This window comes from Neomonachus schauinslandi, chromosome 9, assembly GCF_002201575.2.
Source record: "Neomonachus schauinslandi chromosome 9, ASM220157v2, whole genome shotgun sequence".
Taxonomy (NCBI): Eukaryota; Metazoa; Chordata; class Mammalia; order Carnivora; family Phocidae; genus Neomonachus; species Neomonachus schauinslandi.
This window is the reverse complement of record NC_058411.1, coordinates 66,321,709-66,329,891: the sequence shown is the minus strand read 5'-3', so window position 1 is coordinate 66,329,891 and position 8,183 is coordinate 66,321,709. Positions and strand designations below refer to the sequence as shown.

Below are 8,183 nucleotides of genomic sequence, written 5' to 3'. Positions count from 1 at the left end.
AGTAAATTATTTTAAAGATGGACAAAAAATGTGAATAGTTGTATTCGAATAGTATTCGAATGGTCAATAATCCCATGAAAAGATGTCCAATAACATTAGTCACTAGGGAAATGCAAATCAAAACCACTGTGAGATATCACTTCACACCCATGAGAATGGCTAAGATAAAAAAGATGAACAATAAGAAGTGTTGATGAGTATGTGGAGAAATTGGGACTCTCATATATTGCTGGAGGAATGGTGAAATGGTACAGCACTTTGTAAAACAATTTGGCAATTTCTCAAAATGCTACCTTTGCCTCTTTCCTGAATTTGACTCCCTGTTTATGGATTGCTAGACTCCGTTTCCTTGACTCACTTCTTTGAGTTGGTGGAATAGGTCCTTCAATCACTTCCTGAGAAAGGCTACCTGAAAGGTAAGTTATTTGAGATATTATCTGGAAAGAAGTTATTCTATTCTTATACTTGATTGATAGTCTCATAGGAAAACTTTTTTCTCAGCATCTTTAAGTTATTTTTCTATTGTTTTCCACTTCCTATTGAGTGATGCTATTGAGCTGCTGAATCCTATTTGTGTTTTAACTGTTTTTTGTTGTTTACTTGTTTATACTACAAAATATAATTAATGCCCCTAATTTCTCTTGGGCAGGTCTACTCATTCAAAGTGAAGTGGAACATTTCTACAATGATGGGGAATGTGGGATAGTTTAAAATCCAATTTAATAGTCTAGACAATGTATATTCCTCAATGAATTTGTGCAATAAACTAATTTGACTTTTCTAACTTTTGCTAGCTTTATTGGCATTTCTTTTGATACACATTAGATGACATTTTAATTCCACTTAGAATAGTGTCAGATGGTCATTAACACGTGGTGGGAGATCATTAACTAAAATGAAATCCTCTTCTGTAAAACATTTTTTCTTTAAAGTTATGACAAAGTCATTCCATGGAGAAAAAAAGCTTTCAACTGCCAAAGTAAAGTGATCAGGGAACAGGAGTTTAGAGCAAATACTAAAAAGAGAAGATAATTTTTGACCTGACAACCCATTTATTTATATTTACCAGATAATTACTTTACCTCCTGCAACACTTTGATTATGAAATAAAGGACTGAGGAAATTAACTGGATTAATTGAGTCAAGAAAATTGTCAGTTTTTATGTAAATTGTTTCCAGAGGTTTTCAGTCAGGTGGGTAGGTGAAAAGATATTCTCTATCCTTTTGCCCTGGGAGTATATCAGAGTCTCAGCAATGGGAGTTGAGAATATAGGGCTGTGTGGTAAGAAGAGAAGGGACATGCATATATTTTGTAAGAGGTCCCCAGGGGATTCAGATACACCTCCATGCTGGTTTAACCAAAGCAGGCTTGTATTTCTACTTTACAGTAGCCACTTTACTCAGTCTCTCAATTGCCTTTTATCTACCTAGCCCTGCTACTACGTCCTCCCTTCCCTCCATTTTCGGAAGGGAAACTGATTGTGATTAAGTGAGACATTTTGTAGTGAGAAGGATACAGTTTTAATACTTTTAAAACATTTCAAAAAGCAATACAATTAGCTAAGCACTTATGTTTTATTAGTAATAGCAAGCAAAATTAATAAGTAAATTCAACTAAAAATGATTATGTGTCAGAGTGTATAGTTTTTACATTGACATTTCACATAATCTGACTTTGCTTAGAAGAGAAATCACTAGGCTGTTAAAATTACTTTTAAAGAGCTGTCAAAATTGGAAAACCTGCTGTCAAAAATATGATGAGAAAAGTTTAAAAATGGTAAAGTATGTTGACTTAGACAAAAAATATTACCTTCATGAAGGAAAACTTGAATATTTATCATGATCTTCAAAAGGGATGATTTTTCCCCCTGAAATTGGACATCTTTGTGTTAAAATTTATATCTTGACACATGTATTTTCACTTTAATAGCAACATGGATGAAACCATTTATATTTGTACCACAATGAGAACTTGTCTAGGTGCTAGAAAATGCTAAAATATTAATGACATCTATGATCATTCTTGCCATTATTTATTTTGCTTCATTTTTTAAAATACATTTTATTTATTTTCGAGAGAGAAAGAGTGTGAGTGAGGGGAGGGGCAGAGGGAGAGGGAGACAGATCATCTCAAGCAGACTCTCCACTGAGCATGGAGCCAAGAAGCCAGGCTCAATCTCACAATCCTGAGATCATGACCTGAACCAAAGGCAGACGCTTAACCCACTGTGCCACCCAGGTGCCCCTATTTTGGTTCATTTTTAATTGAAGAGGAATTTTAACCCTTGTCCTTGTTTTCAGCTTCTTGGACTTCTTATATATGTATTTATGAAATAAATACTTTTTAACTAATAGAAGGATGCAAATCTATGTTTTCTGGAAAGCTTGGTGAGGTTTTTATATTTTTATTCTGCCTGTTCAAATTACAAGAAAATAATATTATCTCCCCTATGTCAGATGCTCAGTTATGCACCACTGAGAGTTTGAATTCCAAATGGTTAATTTTGAAACTTCACACTAATCTTTGCTTAGATTGATCCTTCTGTCCCTATCATAATATAATTCAAAAGACATTAATATTTGAGGGCCTTGGAATTGAGGAAAGATACATTAGTAAAACTGAGCCTCTTTTAAGCTCTTTCCATTTTACCATGAGTAAAATCTGTCAATAATTTAAATCTCAAAGAGTTGAATTTCTCTTTGAAATAGTCACTAGGATTCTCCAGAATATGTTAAACATTAGATTATCAGTTCTTAACAAAAATAAATAAGGATTTGTATTTAGGAGAATAAAATATATGAATATGAAATAAAACACAAGATTTTCCCCCTATTTTTCTGCCTATACAAATAATATAAGACTTAAAGTTGGTAGGCTGAGTGACTACTTTGTCCATTTTTTACTGTTGTGTGACCTCAGGTATTTGCCTCTTTCTCCATATGTAAACTACAAGTAATCAGAGTTATCCCCAATCTGGCACATTCACAAAAATGTTATGAGGATTAGCTTAAAAACTATTGTAAAGAACTTTGTAAATGTACATGTTTAAATAGCCCTGTTTTACAAAGAAGAAAACAAAGATACAGCTATAATAGAGTGGATGATTTGAGCTGGAATTGTGGAAGAAAAAAAATTTTCCCTTCAAAAAGAATAACAATACAATTGTTCCTAATGAGCAAATAATATTGTTTTATGATAGTTACTATTTTATTGTTATGTGAAATAATTTATGGCTGGCTATTAGATATCCTCATGTTTACATAACCTTCTATTTTATTGCCACTAGATTTAATCATCAAAATTTTAAAAATTGAATTTCATGCACAACATAATACATGTATCCCAAAACATACAAGCTTAAATAATAAAGATACTTAAAAGCATTGCCATGAGTGAGAGAAATTAATTTCATGGCATTGACTTGAATGCCAGAATAATTTTAGGAGATGTCAACTATATAGAAAATTAAATGTGAGACTTGCAAATTTAAACATATTCGAATCTGAATATATAAATCTCATTGTTCTCAGAATCATGCTGACATACCCTTATTACGCACATGCATAATAAACTATAAATTTAGAACTCTAACTGGTAATCCAAAATACAGTATGTGTACATTGAAGAAAAGTTTGTGTTGCTATGGGAACTTTGGCTTTGTTTACATTATATTGCAAACTATATTAGGTGCCTTGGTTCACCTTAATGACTACCTTCAGATATTGCTAATTATACTATTTTCCCTCATTCACTCTGATGATTAACTCCTTAAGGTTAATACTGCTCATCTTTATTGAGTTAGTTCATATTTTTCTTGAATACAGAAATATGAACTTACATTTACCTTCATTTGTGAAAATTGCATTATGCATGTCGCCATCACCTGTTCATTACATTAAGTAAAAGGAGTTTTAGCTTTTATGAAATTTGCAAAATTACATTTATGAAAATTATAAGCTTGACCTTGTTTGCCTATAGATACAACATATTCCAAATTGTAGAAAATAAAATTTTTTTGGATATAAAAATGTATAATTTCCTTATTCAGAATTTCTCGTAGCATTTTAAAAGAGGAAATCTAGACCATTAAAAAAATTGTTCACACTTTCAATGTATAAGCAAAGACATGATGAAATATTCATTACATGTATGCAGAATCCCTTCTAAGTTAGTAGGACTCTATAGAGCTAGTTAGTAATGAATGTGCTATCATAAATATACCTATACAAGATACTGAATCTCAAGGCTTTAGTTACCTTTCCACATTTTCCAATTAAAAAACTTGAAAATCAGAAAAATTTTAGAATGAAAACTATGTATGGTTATTTTAATTAGGATAAACTGGGATTGCTATCTTTATTCAGAAATGATCCCGGGGTTTCTACTGTGTGCTAGATATGTGCTGGGCATGGGTGTTCATGGTAATATAGATAAGCTGTCATGAGGTTATAAATATTCAAGGAAGCAATTACAATATAGCCATTCAGATCCTGTATTTTATAAAGCTATTGTTAAATCCCTTAGGATTTTTTTTTTCCTTCAGGAGCATATTTATTCTGTTTGAGAAGATACATCAAGTGGTCTCTGAGCTACAAAGGGTAAAAAAAATTCTCTTATTACAAGTTGACATAAGTAAAAGGTAAAACATTTTTTCCAATAGCATGAACCACATAGCCAGAAAGAGATATATGTTTAGTATAAATAACTTCATTCCTGATCCTCTATGTCTACTTTTATAACTTCAAGCAGATAATAAATTAAAATGCACTATAATACACACACACACACACACTACATATGTATAATATAAGATATAAAATGCACTCTAATATTTGGTAAACTTCAGGACCAGTATCCTTAGTACACCACAATATACACTTTAATATCCCAAAGAATGAAGACTTGCAAGTAGATATTTTAAACATACTAATCTACAGCTACAAAATTTTACTCTTGATAGCATTTACCCTTTTGGGGAGTCTTTCAGTCTCCAAGGGATAAAAGGAGAGAAAAGAAGTATGTACACTAGAGGGGTTCAGAACAATTCTCCCCTAAATGTGCTACTTTGGCATGTGGATTATTTTTAGCTGAAGGCAGTCAAGACCCAGCAGACTCAAGAAAAACTTTTACCTCTCCCTTAAACTACCTAAAAAAATTTACATAGGGGGCCTAGCCCGGTTAAAGAGCTATAACGAAGAGATAATTTTTTATCTGAATGACTCATCTGTATGGCAGGACAAACATCTAATTGCTAAACATCTGCTCTTTTTATCCTGTGAATCACCCTCCTCCCCTTGGAAGTCCCTGGCCTCTATCTCATTCCTCTGGTGGAGATGGCATATAAGCCTCAACTGCCTGACTTATCCCCACATCTCATATTTTTATGGGATCTCCATATGCATGTAATTAAATTTTTCTCCCATTCATCTGTTTTATGTTAATTTGATTATTAGACCAGCCAATAAAATCCAGAACGGTAGAAGGAAAAATTTTTCCTCCCCAACAACAACAGTCCACATTGCAAAGGCTATAAAGATTTGCAGCACAGGGACACCTGGCTGGCTCAGTCAGTAGAGCATGCAACACTTGGTCTCAGGGTTGTAGTTTTGAGCCTATGTTGAGTGCAGAGATTACTTAAAAATAAAATCTTTAAAAATTAAAAAAGGTTTGCAGTACAGTAAGAAGGTGTCCCTATTCCTTCACATTGCATAGAAATTATGTGAATTATGTTGCCTATCTCTTGCCATGTTCTGCTCTGTTGGTCAAATACTAAAAAGCAATGCTTCCAACTGGAGTATCTGCAGAGTTGCAGTCTGCCAAAGGGAACAATTCAGCAGCAAAATCTTCGAAATTGTCGAAGTGGGACTCCAGTTGTCTTTAAGGATATTCATTTTATTTTTTTTTAAGATTTTATTTATTTATTTGACACATAGAGACACAGAGAGAGAGAGGGAACACAAGCAGGGGGAACTGAAGAGGGAGAAGCAGGCTTCCCGCGGAGCAGGGAGCCCAATGTGGGGCTCAGTCCCAGGATCCCGGGATCATGACCTGAGCTGAAGGCAGACGCTTAATGACTGAGCCACCCAGGCGCCCCTCCTCTTTTTATTTATTATTTATTTATATATATATATATATTTATTTATTTATTTGTCTTTAAGGATATTCAGACAGGCAAGTCCTTGACTACTAATGTTGCAGTGATAGATTCTGGTGTGAAAAGTAACTTATGGTGGCTTAAATAGATAACTGGATGAAAATGTGATATCCAGAAAAACCACACCACCTTCATGCACGCAATCTGGTGGACCAAACACAGTTAATCTCCATTGATAAATGTTATCTCCTTTGGGCCCAGCATGGTGGTAGGGAGGAGGAACATGGATGACTTCAGTTAGCTCCTTCTGAAGTCTTTTCACATTAGCAGATAATTCAGTAATGATTTTTCTAGAGAGTTTGGTGCTTTTTGTTTTTGTTTTGTTTTGTTTTTTGTTTTTTCCTGGGTGACAGAAGATTTTCTTTATTCTTTTTTTCAGGCTCTGGAGCAGCGAGGTCTCTTTGATCTGCCTCTGAACTACCACTGCTGATGCTGGGGCTATCAACATTGAATCTTTGCCTATCATCAGACATGCTAGTCAAGTTACTTCTTGGAAAATTCGACTGCTCATCTGGCCTATTCATACAGTCTTACAGTGTGGGAGGAAGAGAGCGGGGAAAAACCCTTCCTTAAGGAAATGCAGGCAGCTGGGAGTGGGGGTTGAGAGAGAAGGGAAAAAAAGAAGCCAAGGAGATTTGGGCTGAGGAGTGTGTAAAATTAAAAGTAGGGGGGATTGTGCCCCTTAGGAATTTTTTTAAGGATAATTATTTTTTTAAGGGCATGGCCATTGATGATATTTGCAGGCAGGTTGGTTCAGGTCAGGAAGCAGGGGTTTGTGGAGAGAAGTTTTATGTATGATTCAGGAGTGATAGATACACAATATTCTGCCTTTGTCAAAACCCATAGGACTTTTTATAGCACTAGAATGAATTTTAATGTATGCAAATAAAAAAAATCTTTTAGAAGGTTGGGAGATCTCAGAATGGAATGCATACTGTCACAAAACAGTCTAACTGTATGACATTAACAAAACAACCTCATTGCAGGGATGGGTGGTAAATGTTCTGGCCTTTGTAAGTTTGGAAATCAGTGGAGTCTGTAAGACCAAAAGCAAAGGAATTGCACATAAACAATTATAACTTCAGTTAATATTTGTTTTCCATAAAGGTATGGGCTAACAAATCTGAAGCCACTATGCATATATACTAAAATTGAATAGTTAGGTAGATGGATGGCAGATGGTAGAAGCCAAGTTTCTCACTGTTGGAGCTGGAGAATACAGGCAAATGAGAAAAGGCTAGTATGATCTATTTGGTAATAAAATAGAACAGGAGACATCAGCATACATTCATTTTAGCTTAATATAGAGACAGAAGGGTACATATAGAATATTTATAGATATGTGTATATACAAAATTAATATAAACCCATATATTTCCTTAATCTGTTAGATGAGAGGGCCTAGAAGCAAGAACACCTATTAGCAACAAGCACACTTAGCACACTTAACATGTAGATCTTGGTTTCTAGAGCCACTCTCTGATTAAAGGAACTAGGGCTCCTTGGAGAAAAAGCTGATTCTAGGACTGGGAAGGGAATATACAAGATGAGCCTGGAGAAGCTTATAGTGTCATAAAGTAAGGAAGTACTCACCACACACACACACAGTGATGGCAGTATGTCAAAGGATACAGAAGCCAACTGAAATAGCTCCTGATGGCCAAAGCTGAAATGATTTGAGCATCAAAATACATAGTAGTGAATTATAATCCAAAGTATAAGATAAATATCCATGAATCAATCCTGATATAAATTGTCGAGTAAATCAACAAATGGGGGTGAATAGACAAATCTGTGTAGTAGAATTCCAAATGATTTATGTAGAGACTCTACCCTCAAGGAGATGGAGTGTAACTCCTTATATCTTAAGTGTGGGCTACACACAGTGACTTCCTTCCGAAAGGTACAGAATGAAAAGGTGGGGACAAAGAGTAATTTCACAGTGGAGAAACCTGACCAATATTACCTGAGCCAGGTGATCAAGGTTAACATAAACAGTGACAAGTCATATCAATAGTATGTACTCGT

At 34.5% G+C, this 8,183-nt stretch overlaps 1 pseudogene; it reads right to left on the bottom strand.

Annotated features, from left to right (window-relative positions):
* Positions 1-5,734: 5,734 nt before the first annotated feature.
* LOC110585486 lies at positions 5,735-6,628 on the bottom strand (annotated as a pseudogene).
* Between the last annotated feature and the right edge of the window lie 1,555 nt (positions 6,629-8,183).